We start from the raw sequence: 22,765 nt of genomic DNA on the forward strand, positions 1-22,765 counted from the left end.
TTCTCCACACTGACCTGCCCTTCTGAAAGCTGAAATATGTGGAATATATCACCCAGAGTTCTTGTCCTCTAGTTTCCTACTGGTTTTGACCCATGGGAAATGCTGGTAGGTGATCAAAGAGCAGACAGAGGGAACTCAGGTCTTTCAATGCCCTGCTGTCTTGGATTCTATCAGGCAGCCTTCTGTACACACCTCTCTCTCTCCAGATTGTATCATCTAGAGTTGTGGATGATAAAACCCTGAGCTTAGTCCCAGTTCCGAGTTCTAGAGGTTGTATTCCTTTCGATTTTCTTTTCCAGAATTTTGCCAATTTCTTTGCCAACTTCTTTTCTGGAATCCCTTTATTAAACTTGTCTCCAATTGCTTGAGTTGAGTATATCATCTGTCTCCTAACTGATGGCAAAGCTGTTTATGAAAAACAAAAAACAATGTCAGTCTATTTTAACAAAATCTTAAAACTTTTTTCTATTATCTAAGTTTCAGAGTCTGTAGCATGGCATTCAAAATCTTCCGCAGAAATATGCTCTGGTCTTCCTCTCCCACTATAACCAGCCCACTTTCCATCACTGGTATAAGCTCAGGCTCTCTGTGGTTTACCCAATTCCCTAAAAAGTCATATATTTGTATGCACTATGCCCAGAGGTTACTTCTACTCCTCTATCTGGTAAGACACTATTTGTTTTTAACATCCAATTCAAAATCCTGTCCTTCAATAAAGACTTCTCAATTGAAATCATCTCTTATTTATTTGTTCTTTTAAATATATTTCATTACATTTTGATAATGATATTTGGCTTAAACTGTGTTAAGAGCACTATTTTAAATGATGCATGCTTGCCTGCTCAGTCATATCCAACTCTTTACGACCCCATGAACTGTAGCCCACCAGGCTCCTCTATCCATGGGAATCTCCAGACAAGAATATTGGAGTGGTTTGCCATTTCCTACTCTAGGGGGTCTTCCTGACCCAGGGATCAAACCTATGTCTCTTGTGTCTCCTGCATTGGCAGGTGGATTCTTTACCACTGAGCCACCCAGGAAGCCCCATTTAAGTGAAGGGCTATGTAGTAATATTTGGGTGTGTCCACAAGAAAATGTTTCTTTTTTTAACATGTGTTTCTTTTGACATCAAAAGAACACCTCTCTGTGTTGGCCAAAGTTTCTAGGAAGCAATGCAACTTGAGCTGGATGCTACACTCCACTGTAGTTCCGCCACTCATGCAAAAACCACTGTATCCCCAGTCAAACAGTAACTTGTATGCAATTGGGCATCACCAGAAAATGAAGATATTGAGAGGAAAATATAGATGGCACAACTTAAACAGAGGGCGTATGTATCGTTCTTGGTGAAACAAAAATAATGTGTGACAAACATAATTCTTAGAATGACGTCTTAATTTCAGTGGAGTGAAATGCGGGAATAAATGCAAGGGTCACAGATGGGGCCAAGTTAGAATATTCTTTTATGCTTTGACTCATAACTCTGTGAACTGGGAAAGGAAGTTGAGAAATTTCCCCAAGAGAATCAGGGAATTTCTTCCCTGGTTACGCTGTGCTAAGAACATTGAACAAATGCTATTCCCAAATTTTCTCATTACTAACCTCCAGATTTATCTGACTCTTCTGGTCCACAAGTAAATTTGAGGTACAGATACCAACAACTGCAAAAGAAACTAACCCAAGAGGACCTGGTTTCTATCTTAGGCTAGAGTTAAATGCAAGTCAAGTTGAGCCAATGGAACAAAAGTTCAAAATATATTTAAAGACTTTTTTATAAGCAATATTTACAAGTGCTTACATTCCTTGGATGGAAATTGTGAAACTGAACAGTGTCTATTCTACACTGAGTGATGAAAGCAAAGACTTAAGAGGCAGTCATGAGTTTAAAGGTACGTATACTGAATGGGTCCAAACCATAAGAAAGGAAAGTGGGCAGAAACAGCCCACTAGGCAGGTATTTGGGCTATAAGATGAACTACAATTAGATATTTTAAAACAATAAAAGTAAAAGTATCGACAAAACATTTCACTTTTAAGGGGCTTTCCTCGTGGTCTAGTGGTTAAGACTGCCCTTGCACTGCTGGGTGCACAAGTTCGATCCCTGGTCGGGGAAGTAAGATCCCTGATACTATACGGGCACAGTTCAAAAAACAAAAAAAAATTTTCACTTTTTGTGAAGCTGTTAGATGCCTTTACACACCAAGTTAAAAAGGCACTACTTCAAACCAGCCTTGAAGGAAGTGGCATTCTCAGCCACACACACTGAGTGTCCTATTGGACATGTGGCTTCTCAACCACACCTACATGCAGAAGAAATAACGTGAAGGGAAGGACAGTGGGACAGAAAGTATCAGCCATGTGCTCGGAACATCAGAGCTCATCTAGAATTTCCCTTGAATCAGTCTTTTTCTTCAAGTGAGGGCCAGGGATCCAAGGCTGTGTGGGGGTGATGAGAGTGCAAAGCCCAGACCAAGGAGGAAAACACACACGCCAGGCAGGATTGCCCATTTTACCAACTCATGCCATTGCCATCTCTAATTTCATGGAACTCTTTCTTGCCTCTCTGTGCATTTCTCTTCCCACAATCTCCACAGTTCCCACAACCACAGCCCTTCCTCACTCCCCACCCAACCCACTGTTGGCAGGACACACGATTAGCTTGAAGGCAAACTCAGATGCTGAAGTCACAGGCAGCCCATCACAGAAGTGACTCCATTTGTTTTCATTCTTTCATAACCTTTTAAACTAGATGGGAATACTTCTTTTGAAAATAACAACCAACAAAAGATGCCCAGAAATCGAAATTATTTCTTTGTACTTAATGGGAGCTCAAGCTATTGTTTAAAATTTGTGGTCGTCCTTATTTCTGTAAGTTGGATTTGAAAATCACATTATTCGGAAACCTGGATTGTATTTCCTCCTTGTAAATACATAATTATAGCTTCAACTTGGAGGCGACACCTTTGTTTTATAGAAAGAAATAAAAGTGTGCTTTAGTTTGAAAGTATATTAAAAAGTCAGTTTTCTGAACATCTGCTATATTTATCAAATATTTTTGTTAAAAGCTATTTTATACCACATTTTATAGCCACATGTGATTGATCAAAACAGCCCCTTCTTCTTGGTTTGTTTAGAGTTGGATTCACTACACAATTAACCTCAACATGGTATTAGTACTTTTGTTGGTGCAAGAAGTCAATGCGTGTTTAAATTAAAAGAAACAACAGCCAGAGATACTAACTGTTTAGTTACTTCTTTTCTCACTAAACCAAAAAAACTGCTTCGTTTAATCAGAAAGAAATTCTGTATTGAATTTTTGGTTGATTATCTTTGTCTTTGTTTCCCTTAAAGTAGCATTACTTAGATATTGTGGTTATAAACAAACTAAAATATATTCCCTTTTTTTCAAGGTCACCACTAAAATATAAAGCATTATAATACCAACCTAGACAGCATATTAAAAAGCAGAGACATTATTTTGCCAACAAAGGTCTGTCTAGTCAAAGCTATGGCTTTTCTAGTAGTCATGTATGGATGTGAGAGTTGGACCATAAAGAAAGTTGAGCACCAAAGAATTGATGCTTTTGAACTGTGTGTTGGAGAAAACTCTTGAGAGTCCCTTGGACAGCAAGGAGATCCAACCCGTCCATCCTAAAGGAAATCAGTCATGAATATTCATTGGAAGGACTGATGCTGAAGCTGAAACTCCAATACTTTGGCCATCTGATGCAAAGAACTGACTCATTTGAAAAGACCCTGATGCTGGGAAATATTGAAGGCTGGAGGAGAAGGGGATGACAGAGGATGAGATGGTTGGATGGCATCACCGACTCAATGGACATGAGTTTGCGTAAGCTCCGGGAGTTGGCAATGGACAGTGAGGCCTGGCGTGCTGCAGTCCATGGGGTTGCAAGGAGTCGGACACAACTGAGGGACTGAACTGAACTGAACTGACAATATTTTGGAAAGAAAATGTATTTTCCATGAGCTGTAGCTTTGTGTTAATTGCCAATAAAATTGAATGATTGACCTATCATATTAAATGTATATATGAATTTTCTACTTTATATTATAATAAGATAATTAGAATGGCCAGTTTGAATTTCTTCTGTCACCTAACCTTGGTTCCTTTGTCTATACATGAGAAATTCATTCAAAGTATTTCTGATTTCAGTCTAGGTCAACTATTGTATTAAGTCTTTCTCATATTGCTTGAACATAAGAAAAGAAGACACTAATCACCATCTAAGTTGATCATCTAAGCTGACCACATAAGCTTAGAAATGGCAATCCTGGTAGGCTACAGTCCATGGGGTCACAAAAAGTCACACACGACTGAGCACACACACAAGCTGATCAGCACAGCCAGACTATATAAACATTGCATTAAACATCAGTTATAGGCTTGGCTTGATAGACCTACCAAACATAGCACAACTTAGTTAAATTGGGCAGAACCTACTGATATAAAAGTCACAAAATAAAGAGACTACCTTCAGGTGAGGGCTTCCCAGGTGGTGCAGTGATAAAGAATCCACCTGCCAATGCAGGAGCCGTGGGTTGGATCCCTGGGTTGAGAAGATTCCCTGGAGTAGGAAATGGCAACCCACTCCAGTACCTTGCCTGGAGAATTCCATGGAGAGTGGAGCCTGGTGTGCTACAGTCCATGTCATGGGGTGGTAAAGAGTCGGACATGACTGAGCAACCAAGCACACACATACTCTCAGGATATGGGGCAGAGAGACCAATTACACTGGCCAAGATAGAGGGAAGCATAAAATTCTGAACCCCCAAATCCACAGCAGGATTATACTGATAGAAATAAAGTGAAATAATAAGCTCTTTACCTGGAAGCTCAGCTTCCAGGATATAAGACTCAGCTTCATAAACACATATCCATTTTACACATGGTGAAATTATTCAACACATAGGCAACTATAAATATGTACAAGAGACCATTTCATCTGGTCTTGGTCTTAGTGCACCTTATAATATCAGAAATTTGCATGAAAATTTGTGATTGCAGTGTGGTACAATATCCTTGGGCATCAACATAATTCTCTTTGATGACATTCACCCTCCCCAGACTAACCCAGATTTGGCCCAAGGGTATATTGGAAATCAGTGATATGGTACAAGAACAACAGTTAGTTAGTTCTCTCTAAAATCTTGCTAGCAGGAGAGGAAAATAAACAAGGAAGACAGCAATGCCAAATTTTCACATTGAGAAGAAGATAAAACAGAGAAAGACAACTATCTCCACAATATTTACTCTGGCCTCATGTAGTAGGTACATGTCTCTCGTTCATTCATCTTAATAAATATTGAGTACTTGCTTTATGCCTGGTACTATTTCAGGAGCTGAAGGAAGGATGGTGTACAAAGGAAAGTTCCTATTCACACGGAGTTGACATTCCACTAGGGTTATCTTCTGTGTGACACTGAACGAGACTGCTTGGAGATCGACCCTGCTTGTGAGCTATTCCAGGCCCAGTCTATGTTTACTCAAAGTTAATGAGATGTGGCAGAAAGGGACGGACTGCCTGGAAAAATATCAAAGTTATGAGGAGTGAACACATAAGTGATGAGAGTGTGTTCTGGTACAAAGTTTGGACTTTTCACATGGGCCCATTTGCTAACTTGTGCTAAATTTCAAAACAGAATTGACCCAAGATATGGAAAACGTCATGGATAGGGGTGAGGTCATTAGCAAATCACTGAAGGTACAGAAAGCATCATGTCTATGTCTACAGGATGATAACCATTCTTAAAATAATTATTCTTTAATTATGACCTTTTGAGGAGTCCCTAGAGTCCCACTTGAATGGAGTCATAGGTCATAAGTAATGTGTGTGAATGAAGAAAAAGACAACAGGAGTGAATGATAGAAGCACACAAACTTATTTTTAAGAACACTTGCATGCGTGCATGCTAAGTTGCTTTAGTCGCACCTGACTCTTTGAGGCCCTATGGACTATAGCCTGCCAGGCTCCTCTGTCCATGGGGATGCCCCAGGCAAGAACACTGGAGTGGGTTTCCATGATCTCCTCCAGGGGATCTTCCCCACCTGGGGATCAAACCCATGTCCATTACATCCCCTGCACTGGCAAGAGGGTTCTTTACCATTCTCTACTGCCACCTGGGAAGTCCTTTAAGGATGCTACACAGGCTAAACTTGGCCCAAAGGCTGCCAAGTTACAAACTCTGCCATAGTGGTATGAAAAAGTAAACTTTTAAAATTATAAAAATAATCATCATCATTACTGTCATTGAAATATTATCATTGCAGCACTCTTATTTTTGACATTTTTGACACCTAGAATCTAGTCACTCTTCCTTTCTTAATCAAAATCCAGTTTTCCTTCAGGGCAACCAATCTGTCCTCTATTTTCTGACTATGTGTTTTGAATGAGTTCCCCCCTACCAGGAAGAGATGCAACATTTGACCTGGCATAAGTCAATCAAAGTATTATAATCCCCCAGAAAGTGATTGGTTTTGTCATAAGCACATGAACCAAAAAGGCCTGGTGCAATGCAATAAACTCTTCCTGTTATTTGTAGCGGAGAAGGCAATGGCACCCCACTCCAGTACTCTTGCCTGGAAAAATCCCATGGACGGAGGAGCCTGGTAGGCTACAGTCCATGGGGTCGCTAAGAGTCGGACACGACTGAGCGACTTCACTTTCACTTTTCCCTTTCATGCACTGGAGAAGGAAATGGCAATCCACTCCAGTATTCTTGCCTGGAGAATCCCAGGGACGGCGGAGCCTGATGGGCTGCCGTCTATGGGGTCGCACAGAGTCGGACACGACTGAAGCGACTTAGCAGCAGCAGTCATTTGTAGAAAACAGATTTTTCGTTTTTCACATTAGATGTGAAAATGAGATATGGTAAGGTCTGGAGCATGGTACCCATCATCATGTGACCAGGAGGGTAGAGCCTGTCTGACCACAAAACCTTGAACATAGCAAGGGGATGCTAAATATTTATTGACCAAATGGGTGATTAGCATTAGAGTATGCAAATCTGGGTTGCCATCACAGCTTAACATCTCTGTGGCACAATTTCCTAAACTCTAAAGGAAAAAGGGGTAGTCTAGATTGGTGACTCTTACACTACCTACAGAGAAGAACAAATGCACATCTAAGGGCCCCACATCTTTGTAGTCAACCAATCCTTAATCAAAAATATTTTGGGGAAAAAAAAAATTCCAAGAAGTTCCAAAAAGCAAAATTTAAATTTGCAGTGTACCCATAGCTGCTGAAATAGTATTTATGCTGTATTTGCAACTATTCATTTAGGATTTACATTGTACTAACTATTATAAGAAATTTAGAGAGGATGAAAAGCATAGAGAAAGGTGTGTGTAAGTTATATGCAAGTACTACACCATTTTCTATAAGGAACTTGTGCACCAGTGGATTCTGAGGTCCTAGAGGCAATTCTCAGCAGATACCCAGCACTGGACAGCAATCACCCCCAGGTGAGGGAGTATAAACAGAAAAGCTTCTCACTGGTGAAAATTTTATTCAATTTTTGTTTTACTAAAATATAGACATTGTTTTATTTTCATCAGTTTGGTTTAGTCGCTCAGTCGTGTCCGACTCTTTGCGACCCCATGAATTGCAGCACGCCAGGCCTCTGTCCATCACCAACTCCCGGAGTCTACCCAAACCCATGTCCATCGAGCTGGTGATGCCATCCAACCATCTCATCCTCTGTCATCCTCTTCTCCTCCTTCCCCCAATCCTATCCAGCATTAGGGTCTTTTCCAATGAGTCAACTCTTCACATGAGGTGGCCCAAGTATTGGAGTTTCAGCTTCAACATCAGTCCTTCCAATGAACACCCAGGATTGATCTCCTTTAGGATGAACTGGTTGGATCTCCTTGCAGTCCAAGGGACTCTCAAGAGTCTTCTCCAATGCCACAGTTCAAAAGCATCAATTCTGCAGTGCTCAGCTTTCTTCACAGTCCAACTCTCACATCCACACATGACCACTGGAAAAACCATAGCCTTGACTAGACGGACTTTTGTTGGCAAAGTAATGCCTCTGCTTTTAAATATGCTATCTAGGTTGGCCATAACCTTCCTTCCAAGGAGTAAGCGTCTTTTAATTTCATGGCTGCAATCACCATCAACAGTGATTTTGGAGCCCAAAAAAATAAAGTCTGACACTGTTTCCACTGTTTCCCCATCTATTTCTCATGAAGTGATGGGACCAGATGCCATGATCTTAGTTTTCTGAACGTTGAACTTTAAGCCAACTTTTTCATTCTCCTCTTTCACTTTCATCAAGAGGCTCTTTAGTTCTTCTTCACTTTCTGCCATAAGGGTGGTGTCATCTGCATATCTGTTTTATTTTCATAACATTTATTTTATTAATAATAAACAAGCAAAAACTGATGTTCCAGGGAAATGGGCATGTTTATCCTCTAGCTTCAAAAACTCCTTGGGACGTCACCTCTGACCTAGAGGTATTGAGAAACATGGGACCATACTGTTCAGAAAGAAAGTCTACCACTAAAAATCTGTTTATTTGCATTTCTGAGTACTTGACCTTCAGACATCCTCTTAACAATTTACAAGCAAAAGAGCAATATTATTGAGCTAATGTTGGAAAACATTTCCAAACAAGTAGCTCTCAAGAACTAGATTCCCTTCTTCCGTCCACCTACTTCTCATCACCACTGTTTACAAATTACCACTTGCCTTCCCCTGTTTCAGCCACCAAAATTATAATATGAATTTAAAGACTGCTACTCAACCAATGTAAGTAAGCAGTCCTGCCTCTCCTCACCCAAGATGTAAATACATGTGTCAAGTGCTTTATATAAAAAATAAAAGATTTTTTTTTAAAGATCAATTTCTTTGACTTCTACAAGTCAATAGATCGATTTTCCCACCTCATTTCAACCAAAAAAGAGGAGGGGATGATAAACAAGTTCTTAATTCCATGAGAACTTTATTTCAATGTGTCCAGTTCTATGGATGCAGTATGAATTCTGTGAGGCAAAGTGGTGTCCCAGGTCCTGAGGACATTCTGTAAACTTCAGTACTTATGAAAACAGCATGTTATGGAGACATTAAAAATGAATGCTGGATTTTCTAACAATAATGTACATTTGCTGGAACACTCAACTCTTCCTCAGGCAGAAGTCAGAATGTTTATAGCTTTCAGCCTCACTGTTTGTAAATGGAAAGCTGGACTCAGAATTTATAATCACTGATTAAGCTGCTGTTTTTATCCAAAACTGGGGGAAAAAAACAGTAGGTTCTCTCATACTGAACCATAAACACATGTTATGTTATGTGTAATAAATTCCCTAACATTGCACTTCTTTTGAAGGGAAAGATGAGGGATGTAATAGAATATTTTGAGCTGAAAGCTAAAAGAGTCTGTCTAGTTGGCATGTCAAATTAAAAATGAAAAGAAATCCCTATAAATACTGCACCATATGTATTTCAGAATTTTATTTCTGTGTCAGCATTAACATTTGGAATGCTGAAGCTAGAAGGACCTCACAGATCACCTAATCCAATCCCTTCTTTATAAAAGAAAAATCTGAAAGCTTCTGAAGCAAATTACTTAGAGTCATAGAGTGTCAACATAGAGAACAGACTGTATTCTCCCAACTTCTAATGTAGCATGACTTGCCTGCATAAAGGATTGTATACACCAATTCAGTATGTTAACCACTAACCAGTCCCACAGATCATACAGATTGTGACATACCATTTTGAATCCATCTAAATTCAAGTTCTCAGTGTCTTTGTTACAGTAGACATACGTGATTAGCCATTATGCTGATCTGGGACTTTGCTCACTGAACCATTTTCCCCGCACTTCTTCTTACCCATTAATAAGTGTCTTTGACTAAGCCAGAAAGCTCAAAAAATACTAGCTAGTAAAAAAAAAAAAAAAAGTCTGACTTTGCTGAGTCAAGAAGGAAAGCCTTTATTACAAGCTAGGAGGAAAAGCAGTGGGTCAGTGTGATAACCATGCTTTGCAGTTTCTGTTTTTGATGCTTTGACATCTTGGGGTCTTGCAGACTCTGGAGGGACTGCTCCTCCCAAGACTAGCCAGCTCCTAAAGATAGTAAAGAAATGACCAGAACCGACACCCCAACTAATTCCTGTTTATCAGGTTCCCACACTCTAGCCCATTAACTCCCTGCCCTAACTAGCTCAGGCCAGGTACCAGATAACTAGAGACAGTGCCGACAGGCAGAGCCCACTGAAACTAATCAAACTAACTGAACCTAGACCTGCTTGCTCTGACTTGCCTGTGACTCAAACCACAGTAGAGGCTCTTGTCACATTTCCCTTCGCTCTCTGCCTCCTGGCTAACCCTGGTGCTTCTCCAGGTGGCCCTGCATGGCAAATGTCCTCCCTCCACTTGGATACAGTGAGTAACAAAATCGTTCTTCAGTGGCAGTCCTTTCCACATCTGTTGGCCTCACCATATCTGAATAATAGTGATACCTACATTTTACAACAAACAGGTCAAAGGCCAAGAAGACTAAAGGTGCCCGAGTCAGAGACAGAGTTATAGCAAACAAGAGAAGAGAAGAGGTAGGATGCAAGCAAGGAAATTGTGGCAAATGTATGGCTTAGGTAGAATTCTTGTAAACCCAGAACTGACTGTGGTATAACTTGGGTGCCCTCCTGCTAACATGGGAGGGTTTCCTTAAAATGGCACGCTAACAGCTTCCTCTAGAACATACTGCTTAATAAGTGACATGTGAGGACTTAAACATTCCCAGACACAGACTCACTGCGTTTTCCTGTGACCAGTGCCCTAGATCTCGTCCACAGCAGAACATTAAAATAGCCTCTTAGTCATCTTCCTGCTTTTAAAAAAAAAAATCTTTCTTCCGTCTTTAATTTATCTATTCCACCCTTTCCAAGCCACGGCTTGTATATTCATAAAAATCCTCCACATTTCCTCTTTGTTTCTCAGTTAAGTATTGAATCCCCACTGTTACATTCAAAGCTCTCCAAATGCATCCCCCGCCTAACCTCCAGTCTCAATGTCCACACCTCCACTGTATTCACTGTGATCTGGCTAAATTAAACCATTCACTGTTTCCAGCACATTTTCCCCCGTTCCAAACCACTCCACCTTAGGATGTATTTTACAATAATGGCTCCATACCTAGGTGTGAATTCTTAGCTCCTCCAACAAACTGTTGTGTGATCTTGGGAGTTTAAGGCTCCTTTTTCTCATCCTAAAGTGGAAAGGAAAATACCATGATACAGATTTCTTATACAGGTTATATGAGATAATACATGTATAGGTCTCAGCACAAATTTGGTATGAATTAATACTAGTTAATACCAGATATTATATCATTACTAAGCTTAGTATTTCTGAGTTTTCACAGTATATCATACACAATGTCAGCTGATGCTTAAGAAACTCTGACACGTAATTGTTGCCATTTTTTCAGCTGAATAAACTCAAACTGAAGAGAAGTAACTTGCCCAAGCTCATACAATCAGATAAGAATTATAAAAGTGTCTTGCCTACTTTAAAATTCACTCTTTTCTTCTCCACAGTGCATCTGTCCTGCCATATAAAGTCATTTAGTGGAGAGACTGTGATTCATTTATCTTTTATTGTCAGAGAACTTAAGAATTCTTTTTTAATTTTTTTTTTCTTTTTCTTTTTCTTTTTTTTCTTTTTTAATTTTTAAACTACATTATTGAGTACTTGCTATGTACTTGACACTGTTTTAAGAGATTTATATAAACTGTATAATTTAAATATGACTACTTCTGCAAGTTATATATTATATCCATTTTCAGGTCAGGAAATGGAAAATCCCAGAGATAAACTTGCTCATATCACATAGGGGTAACTAACAACACTATAGCCATCTAAGGCAGACGCTGATGCTCTTACATACTGGGTTAACTTGCAGTTCTAAAGAGGCATGTGATTGATGCCTATTGAATCAAACTTTAATTGGCATCTGGAAAACACATCTTCTTCCTGATGCTAAAGATTGAAAAATAATGAGATTTTATGTAAAATTCATTTGTGTGTGTGTGTCTGTGTGCATGTAGTTGGGCTTCCCAGGTAGCTCAGTGGTAAAGAATCTGCCTGCCACTGCAGGAGACAAGGGTTTGATCGTTGGGTTGGGAAGATCCCCCGGATAAGGAAATGGCAACCCACTTCAGTATTCTCGCCTGGAGAATCCCATGGACAGAGGAGCCTGGCAGGCAGTCCATGGGGTCACAGAGAACAGGGCATGACTGAGTGACTGAGCACACCACATGTGTGTAGTATTTGACTGTGCCATGTATATTTTCATAAGCATTCTAACTTTCTTACAACAATAATAGAAATCCTCAGCGAAAACTGAGCATATGGTTAATCTGGGAGCGAAAGGCAGGGAGTGGGGTGGGGAGTTGATAACCTTTGCCATCTTCTTTGCAGCTAGCAGTGACCCTGTGGGAAGTTCTGACCAATAGGACGTTTGAGAAATGATGGAAGTAAGTTCCAAGACAAATCTTAAAGGCAAGTGCAGGTTACTTCTGCCTCTCCTCCACTCTGCTTAAGAATGAAGATGATTCCCTAGGAATGACATTGTGGAAATCTTGAATTAGCCTAAGTCTCAGGCAGCTTCAGATCTGCCTCTGCTGCTGCTGCTGCTAAATCGCTTTAGTCGTGTCCGACTCTGTGCGACCCCATAGACAGCAGCCCACCAGGCTCCCCGTCCCTTCAGATCTGCCTCACCAGTCCTGAACTCAAAATCCTAACTTCCAAAGGAGAAACAATTTATTTCTATCTACTTAAATCACTGTTATTTTGGTACTCATATTGCATGCAGCCCAATTATCGCAATGCTTCTTTCTTAAATATTTACTGGTGAGTAGGAGAAAGCTAAAGAAGAAAAAGGGGAACAATTGAAATATATTGTTGAGGGATCTGTAGGTTAAGTATCAAGCCATAGATATATGGACTCTCAGGACTCGGAAGGAGCTTAATAGTTATCTAATCTATCCAAAGAGGTCACATTCAATACTCTCTCCAAACTTAGTGAAGTAGAGTCACAGGAAAACTACAAAAAAAAAAAAAAAAAAAAGATCTGTTGAATTAGACAATTAGACACACCTGAAACAAAGTGTGAAATTCTGATACTTGTCAGAGCTACATCTGTGATTTAAATGCACATCACTCTGGTGGCATCTGTGTAACGCACTGATATAAGCCTTCAGTGTGCTGACTCTTTATGAGATGATGCAGGAGGGACAGAGCTGCTGGAGTCACGGCCAAGGTCCAGAGGGGGATATGAATCAAAAGAAAATTTTCAGGGGCTCATGCAGATTTATCTATTGACGCTACATCCAAAGTCTTTATTTCGTTCATGGGATTCAGAACACTTTGCCTCAATTCTTAGGGACTTAGAAAAGCATTTTCTCCCACACATCCCTCATCGCACATCTCCAATGACTTACTTCATGGAAGCAAGATCAAATCACATGAGGCTCATCATGGTTTTTAAAATATGTGTATTATAAGAGCTACATTTTCATGGTAATGCAGACAAGTTGAGAGTGAGGTCATGGTTGCTGCACAAAGTGACATTATGGTTTAGTCTCATGTTTATGCCAACTTTCAGAAGGAAAACAGAAGATCAAAGACACTGACTCCTTGATATTGCCTTCCACAGCAGGAAGCTCAATATCATGCTCCTAATTGGTATTACACGGCATCGGCCCAGAGGCCTGAGAAATGCTGATACCCAGGCATTAGGCAGAAAAATTTGAAGAATTATGGTAAGACGTGTTATACCCTTCTGTTCCTCAAAGGGCAAGGATGTGTCAGAGAACAAGTCATCCCCAGGAGCAACTGGAATCTTCCTGCCTGACTCCTGGGTCAGCCCAACCCCCACCCACAGCACAGAGACTTGCACCAGTTCCACAGCATGAAAGCAAGGCTTCCCCTCCATCTTCTTGACAGTATCGTCAAAAACTGATTTTACATGGCCAACTTAAAAGACACTCTAAAATCTGCAGAGGCATCAATTCTCTGTATCTAACAGCACTGCCTTCCCAAGCATTTGAATTTTTTGTTCTTTTAAAATGTGATTTGTATGGTCTATTGAAGTGGAAATAAACTGCTACAAAATATATTTTTATAAAAAGAATAAAAAGCAGAACTACTTGGAAGGTCTTGATTTGCACTCTACATTGGTCACATGCCCACATTATTGTGGCCCACCTAACGCAGAGTCAAACACGACTGAGCGATTAAGCACAGCACAACACACAATGCATTTTACTGCTTCAGGAGGCCAAACTTAACTTACAGTGGACATGTCACAACTGACCAAAATTACAGGTATTCAGTTGTACAGCTCTATATCAACTGTATCTGCCACTTGTCAGTATTTTTGTGTTGTAAGGAAAGAATATTGGCCTTTAAGCAAAATAAAATTTACTTGCTTATTAAAAAACACTCTATATCTAATTATTTGGTAAAAGTTCAAATATTCAATTATTTGAGTTTTAGGCCAGGTATTTTATGATTTTTCTTCCTGATAATAATATTTGCTTATCACAAAAAATGTATAAAGAGAAAGTTTTGTAACTATGTTTGATGATAGATGTTAATTAGACTTATCCTGGGGATCATTTCTCAATATATGCCAATTACCTCAACTATTTTTAAAGTTTAAAAAAATGCATAAAATACAAGTAAGTGTAAAATAGAAATAAAACTCACTACAATGACACCATAGGAATTAAAAGAAATATTCTGGTACATTTTATAATATTTTAATATAGCTCATATTCTATATTTAAAATTATATCACATTAGTTATCTGTGTTTTAAGATATTATCTGTTTTCCTTTATGTTTTGTTTGGATCCTCTTTTGCTACATGGACTATATTTTGTTTAGTTTTAACTTCTTACATTTTTTGGAAAAAATCTAGCAGTGATGGTTAAAGTTTCTTCTAAAATTATTTCATTGTAGTGCTCTTCTATCAAATGGGCTTCCCTAGTGGCTCAGAGGGTAAAGCATCTGCCTACAATGAGGGAGACCCAGGTTCGATCCCTGGATCGGGAAGATCCCCTGGAGAAGGAAATGGCAACCCACTCCAGTCTTCTTGCCTGGAAAATCCCATGGATGGAGAAGTCTGGTAAGCTATAGTCAGTCCATGGGCTCATAAAGAGTAGGACATGACTGAGCGACTTCACTTTCACTTTCTATCAAATGAAGAATAAGTGGATATCATTTAAGTTACTCCCTTTACTAACAACAAAATAAGAAAATTTAAGCTTCCTCTGTCCCTTCCTATTACAGTAGCTTCATAAAGTCCTATTCAACATTGTCTGTGAATATTATAAAAACTGTGGTTAAAACACCTGGCACAGATCATGAGAAATAGTTCATGAGTTTAATCTCTGTATAACTCATAGTAAACCATGTATAATCTATCTGAGTCTTTATTTGTGTGTTATTTGTAAACGAATTTTGTGAAATCCAAAGAATAGATGTATTTTGTCCACTACTAGAAGTATTTGTATCCAAATTCACGCTCTAGTTTAAAAACATAGTTACTATTAAGTGACAATTTACTAAATGAAGTTGCCTGCTTATCACCTCATATTTCTTTTCCTACAGAGTCCCCTCCAGCTCATTCTATATAGATAAAATTAATTCTATCTCTTTACTATTTTAGGGGTAACTGAGTTTTTTCCTTGTTTTCCTACTTTTTTTCCTTTTTTATAGATTTATAATTTGTTCTTTTTCTTTTTTAAAAAAGTGGTAACACTTGAATTTTTATCATTTGTTTTTATTAATGATTTCTAAAGTTAATGTTTTTTTTTACATTTATTTTTTTTAATGAGTTTATTTTCTATTTTTTAACTTTACAATATTGTATTTGTTTTGCTATACATTGACATGAATCCACCATGGGGTGTAAAGTTAATGTTTTAATCTCACTCATGAACAATATAAGCACCTTAGGACCATACTTCCTTGGTAGCTCAGACAATAAAGAATCTGCCTTTAATGCAGGAGATCCAAGTTCAATCCCTGGGTTGGGAAGATCCCTTGGAGAAGGGAATGGCTACCCACTCCAATATTCTTGCCTGGAGAATCCCATGGACAGAGGAACCTGGCGGGCTACAGTCCATGTGTTTGCAGAGTTGGACACTTTTAGGACCGTGTTAACTTACTAAAGAAAGAATTGATTACGCTCAAACATAGACAAAAACATGCTCCTATGCCTTCATGACTTTATATTTATTGGAGATAACAAGCTTGATCAAAAACTGTAATCAGCATATCACTGATAAGAAAGTCTTAATAAGCTTCAAATCACAATTCATATATTTTCTGTATCTCCACTTCTGATATTAGTTAGTATCCTGGTCTTTGCCCATAATTAATTCATCTGAACAGCCTAAATACAAAGACTTTAGTTTAAGCAAAGCAGGATTAAGCTTTTAAGAATTACCCTATCACATTAAATCTGGGTCATAAAGAGTTCTCTGCATTTAGGAAACAAAGGAGGGGAAGATGACCTAAGTGTGGCTGAGCTAAGCGAGTCCTGGTTAAGTCTTATGTTTATTCATGTTTTGAAAGAAAGATGAGAACTGTTATATGGTTTCTTAAAATATCAGCTGCATTATTTTCTTGAAATTTTATTTAACATTTGTACTTCATGTTCAAAGTTTTTTCAAGCTCCACAAGAGTAGAAATCACAGGCCGTGGAGATGGTAGCCAGCATAGTATGCAGGGGTCACTCAAGAGATTTGTGATTATTGTATGCAGGAGCAGATGAATAAGATGAATACACGAATTAGTGAATAAAGGAAGATACAGGAGAGTAACTAAATGCAATGGCCTGACATTTTTTACCTAGCATTTTTTTTTTTTTGCAATTTTCTCACTATTGTTTCACTTTAAAAATATTATTCAAATTCATTTAAAATTATTTGAATATATTATTGGGTTTAAAAATGACTGTGTCTTTTGTTCGCTTAACTGTTTTTGAGTATTTGTTTGTAGCCAAAACTTTTAAAAACTGGTCCATAAGAAAGTCTATGAGAGCCTAAGTTAACAATTATTCTAAGCATTAGAATTGGAATAGACGACACAATCGTATTTTGAAGAAAAGTGGAGTAATTTGATAAAAAATAAATAAAAAGCTCCAAAGTTAAAGAGAATCTCTGAAGGCCATCTTATCTGTGCACCCAGATCCAGGAAAAATCACACATCAGTCATTTCAGACTATGGAGTATATTTTGCTTTAAAATAAACCCAGTAAAAGCAGCTCTACCATCATCCTTCCTAACAAATTCCAGTTTTAAAAAGTCATCAGAAATGACTTCCCAATATTAAATCAAAATTCCTCATTATGATAAAAGCTAAAAGCAACTGATGCTATGCTAAATGCATTATGTGGACTGTTTCATTTAATCCTCATCATCCTTTGATTCAGGAAGAAATGAGGAAACTAAGGTTTATAGGGGAGAAGAAATGAACAGAAAAAGGATTGGACCCTAGGAAATCTGACTTCAGGACCCACTCACATAATTATTCCACTCTCTGCTTCCCTGTGCTGCAATATAAATAATTTTCTTCATGGCCAATTGATAGTTGTCATGGCCAACAGATCTCCGGTCTTAGGTATTTCCATATTTTAATTCTATTTTACGTAGAATTAATTCCTGTTTAAAAGGGACTAAAACAGGGATGGATTGTAGTTTCTGTTTCTTCTTCCTCTCTCCAGCATCTTCCCAAAACATTCCACAACATTCTAACCCCTACACACACACACACACACACACCCCACTTTTTAATCTGTATCCAGTCTATTTAGTGGACACCCCAGGTGGTGCAGCGGTAAAGAATCTGCCTGCCAAAGCAGGATAGGCAAGAGATGTGGGTTCAACCCTAGGTCAGGAAGATCCCCTGGAGTAGGAGATGGGAACCTACCTCAGTATTCTTGCCTGGAGAATCCCATGGACAGAGGAGACAGGTGGGTTACAGTCGATGGTGTCAGAAAGAATCGGATATGACTGAGCAACTGAGCGTAGCACAACACACTCTGTTTAGTATCATTCTATCTTCTTCAATTATAGCAAACAGGAAGACAAAAGGGCCAGTAGTATCCGAAATTTCATGTTTCCAGAACCATCCAAGAAGCAGGTGAACTAGGTAGTAAAGCAGGCCCCAAAGTCAGTGGCTAGGCTCTAGTTATTATTTCTGAGACATCGGGGAGGTTTTTATTAACCTCATCAGCAAAATGGAGAAATAAAGCAATTTCTAGTTGCTATAAAGATCTAATTACATTGTCCCTATAAAGCTTTTCACATTATGCATGGCCTATAGTATAAGTAGTCAACTAATGTTCGATACTGATATTAATTCTTTCCTGGAAAAACATCTAGTCACAAATTATATCATAAATATGTTGGTAGTGGTGATGATTTTTAGCAGATACACTATGGCAGCTACATAGAAAACATCTATTTTTCAAAAGTTAAGAGATTGATTATGTGGGGGACTCCTATGCAGTTCTGCTCAATGGCACACAGTCATAGCTCGAAATCAATGTGTCCAGGCTCCCCTAGTGTCACGGTGGTAAAAAATCTGCCTGCCAATGCAGGAGACACGGGTTCAATCCCTGATCTGAGAAGATCCCACATGCATGGAGCAGCTAGGCCCATGAGCCACAACTAGTGAGCCTGTACTACAGAGCCCAGGAGCCACAACTACCGAACCTCAGGTGCTCTAGAGCCGGTGCTCTGCAACAAGAGAAGTTACTGCCGTGAGAAGCCTGCACATTGAAACTAGAGAGTAGCTCCAGTTCTCCAAAACTAGAGAAAAATCCTACAGTAACAAAGACCCAGCACAGCTGTACAGAAATAAAATTTTTAAGAATTTAAAAAATAAAGAAGTCAATGTGCTATAGGAGTTATCTTCTGTTTCTGCTACAGTAGATGTAAGCATTTGAGATTATTTGGATATAAAACCCTGTGCCCCCTTTTCATCCATTTATTATGTTCTAACACTATTTTGGGCACTTCCCAGATGGTGCAGTGGTAAAGAAATCACCTGCCAATGCAGGAGAAGCACTGGTGAAGAATATCCCCATCAGGAAGATCCACCAGAGGAGGAAATGGCTACTCACTCCCGTATTCTTGCCTGGAAATCCCATGGACAGAGAAGCCTGGTGGGTTACAGTCTTTGGGGTCGCAAAAGAGTCAAACACGACTGAGCACACACGGAACATTACTTTTGGAGAAAGCCCTAAGAGCTGCAGGCATTCCTCTGGCCCACCTTCATAAGGAGATGGGATAGCTCTCTATACAGATAAGAACCCAGGTCTGGAATTTCTACATCAAAATATCATCTCTGTCATCAAACAGCCAACACAGATCAACCTGTTGTAGCTTCTCACCAGCAACTCTCATCTCCAGTGACCTCATTCTGCTTCTGGTAAATGCCCAACTCAAACATCTGATCATTGTAGCAGCTCCACATTCATCTAAAGTCGCCAAGCGTGATTCCTGCATTAAACCAGAATCCATAAAACCACAAAACTGGAACATGCTATGCTTGACCTCATATACAAACTGTCTCCAATTGTAAAAATATTACCGAGTGCATAGCTCATTCTGTCCTTTATGAAAACATCCACATGAAAAATTTCTCTCTAATCTCAGGGCCAGATTAAAGATATAAATATACTTGATAAATTTCTGAGCTTCCCATTTTTGGATAGTGAAAGTTTTATAACATGCTAGTTTCCAGGGTAAAGTTCTCACTTAAATTTGACTTCAAATATATAGCTTGTGACCACCATATTTTTCTTTGATTATTTAAACAGCTTTATATTTGTCGTAATTTTTCAATCGATTTTCATACTAATCCAGTTCAAACATGGTCCCTGAAGTCCCTGTGGGTTGAGGCACTGAGTTGACCACTGTCTGCTTGTGACCCTGTGTCTCACACAGTTGTTTAGCATCTGCAGAGCATCTTACCCGTATTCATCCCAGCTTTGCTCAGCATATTGTGTAACTACTCTGTAGTAAGTCCTGCTAAGTCACTCAGGCAAAAGACTTATTCCAGGATTCAGTTTCCAACCCTGATCACTGGGCTATATCTGACTGCTTGCCTTGCCTGTGGGTTACTGACCCATTTCCTTTTTTCTCTTTTTATATCAAAAATCCTTGAGAGGGATTTCCCTGGTGGCCCAGTGGTTAGGAATCCACCTTTCAGTGCAGGAGATTTGGGTTCAATCCCTGGTCTGGGAACTAGATCCCATATGCCACAGGGTAACAAAGCCATCTTGCCCCAACAAAGAGCTTGCATGTGGCAACTAAGACCCAAAACAACCAAACATAAGTAAATAAGCATAAAAAAAAAAAAAAAAAAAAAAAAAAAAACTCCCTGAGAATCTGTCTGTATTCAGTGTCTCCAGTTCCTCACCATCTATTTTCTTTTAAACTCACTCCACCCACCACTCTTTTTTAACTGCTTTTTTCCAAGGTTGCCAGTGGCTTCCCAGGAATTAAATATAATAGCTCATTCTCAGATTTCCTCTTTCTTCAATAGTACCCAACTCAGGCACTCAGTTTCTCGTTCTAAGTACACTCTCTTCATGGGTCTCTCAGCGGCCCCTCACTTAGCTCACCCGGTGCTCCTTCTGTCTCCTCAGCCAGCTCCCCTTCTCCCACTGCTAATGGCTGAGCTCCTAATTGATCTCCTGCTTCTATCCTGATCCTACTGCAGCCTATGCTCAGCAAAGCAACCAGGTGATTTCTTTTAAAATATGAATAAGATGATAAGTAAGATGCCACCTCTTAAAGGTCTCCAGAGACGTCCAATTTCACTAGGGAAATAGCCAAATTTCTTATAACAGTGTACCATTGCCTCTCTGATCTCACTGTCTTGCTCAGTTTACACTGGCCTCTTTGCTGTTTCTTCAACACATTAGGTGTAGGCCCACCTCAGGGCCTTTGCACTTGCTCTTTCCTTTGCTTGGGATGATTTAATCTCTTGTTTCTTTCATGTGTTTACTGAATCCCTCCTTTGCAATGAAAGTTTCTCTGATGATTTAATTTAAAATTATAATCTGCTCTCTACACTTTTACTTCCTCTGTATTTCCCTATCTTGTTTCTCTGCTTTGGTTTTTAATTTTTTTTCCATATAATGTAATACTTTCTAACATATTACCTAATTTACTTATTAAATTTATTGCCAATTTCTCTCTTACTTGGCACATACTAGGGGCTCAATAAACATTTGCTCAATAAACATGGCGAGAATATCTATATTAACCAACATTCTGATAAACATGGTAAGAATAATTATATTAACCAGCTAATTCTTATAAATTAGCTAGAATCCACTCTAGCTAATTTGAGGAAAATTACTAGATATTTATCTTTGGTACAAATGAAGTAAAATCATAGAGAATCACTTTATAATAATTCTCAGGATCATAAGGTAACATTTTCTAGGTAAAGGAGCAGCCACAACCTGACCTACGATTAGAAAGCAATCAAATCAGGAACCTGTGACCCCTGTTTGAGCCCAAGCAGAAATGACTCCTTCTGTCACCATTCTTGTCAGAATACCCCATCTCTTCATTTATGAGTGCCAAAATGGAAATGCCCACTTGGCTAAAATCTGGGTCATAAGTACAGCCACAGGTGAAGGGAAATTTGATAAATATTGTCTTTCTTTATCCAGTCTTTTGTCTTTGTGTTCTCCAGGAAGATGTGACAAGGAAGTGTGAGTGAGTGCATAGTAAACCAACTGCATCACATATCACATCCCACCCTGTGACTACCCTACATCAATAGAGTCACTAACTCTGACACTTAAACTTCCAAATAATAAGAGCAATATTTTCGCTCCCCATAATGCAACTTTCCTCACATCAATGAAAAGGTACAAGGCCATCTCCTCATCAAAATGTCATCAAACATTGAAACCACTTCTGCATCAGCTCTTCTCAATTTAGTCACATTTCTCTTTTGCTATTCTGTAGCTATATATCCTATATTTATTAAGATCACTACCAACACTACATGTATGTAAAATACTAGTGAGACAGGTGAAACTTTTTTGTTTTCTTCCTAAAACTTCACTAAGTTAAAAAAATTATCAGCTGTTATTTTTAAAAATAATTTGAAAGCAAAATAGAAAACAAAAACTTTCTCAATTTTAAAAACATTTTAACGTCAAATCAAATTATGTTCAAATTTCATTAAAATATACACATATATATATATATACCTTTACATTGATCTATACATGTGTGTATGTTTGTGTGTGGACATGCATATCCCATGCATATATTTAGTTCCATGAGTGAAATACAGGTCTATTACATAGTTGAAAAAGAATATTATGCTAAATGGGGAGCCACTCTACCACAATTGACAATTTAAAACAAATGAAAATAAATAATTTTTTAAATTTCTAATTCCAGAAAATGAAATGATCAAAACTGTCTTAACGAATGATTGTAATTTTCACTTTCAAAAGCATGTTTCTAGTTAATCCTAAAAAAATGCTTCAGAATAAATGATTGCTTTATATAACAATTTGGCAGTTCTAACAGTAAATTTTATTGCACTTTTATTTTCAACACTTCTTTCAAATTTCCAAAAAAGGAATCTGAATGGTAACCATATTTTCTGAATTAGATTCAATAGTTTATTTTCATAAATAGTTGGTAGAAAAATAGAGGAATTTAACTTTGCCTTGCTTTAATATT

At 38.6% G+C, this 22,765-nt stretch overlaps 1 protein-coding gene across 1 annotated transcript in view; it reads right to left on the reverse strand.

Moving 5' to 3' along the window:
* LOC145528637 (uncharacterized) overlaps positions 1–22,765 on the reverse strand; it is a 263,141-nt gene that overhangs the window by 3,776 nt on the left and 236,600 nt on the right. Inside the window, exons 5-6 of the mRNA XM_081547290.1 lie at positions 11,158–11,230; positions 193–405 (exon numbers count right to left, since the gene is read on the reverse strand). The gene's annotated coding sequence lies outside the window, so the exon portion shown is untranslated. The remainder of the gene's footprint in view (positions 1–192; positions 406–11,157; positions 11,231–22,765) is intronic.

The sequence above is a fragment of the Giraffa tippelskirchi genome, chromosome 12 (genome assembly GCF_054371585.1).
Source record: "Giraffa tippelskirchi isolate mGirTip1 chromosome 12, T2T-mGirTip1v1.2.pri, whole genome shotgun sequence".
In the NCBI taxonomy this organism is placed as follows: Eukaryota; Metazoa; Chordata; class Mammalia; order Artiodactyla; family Giraffidae; genus Giraffa; species Giraffa tippelskirchi.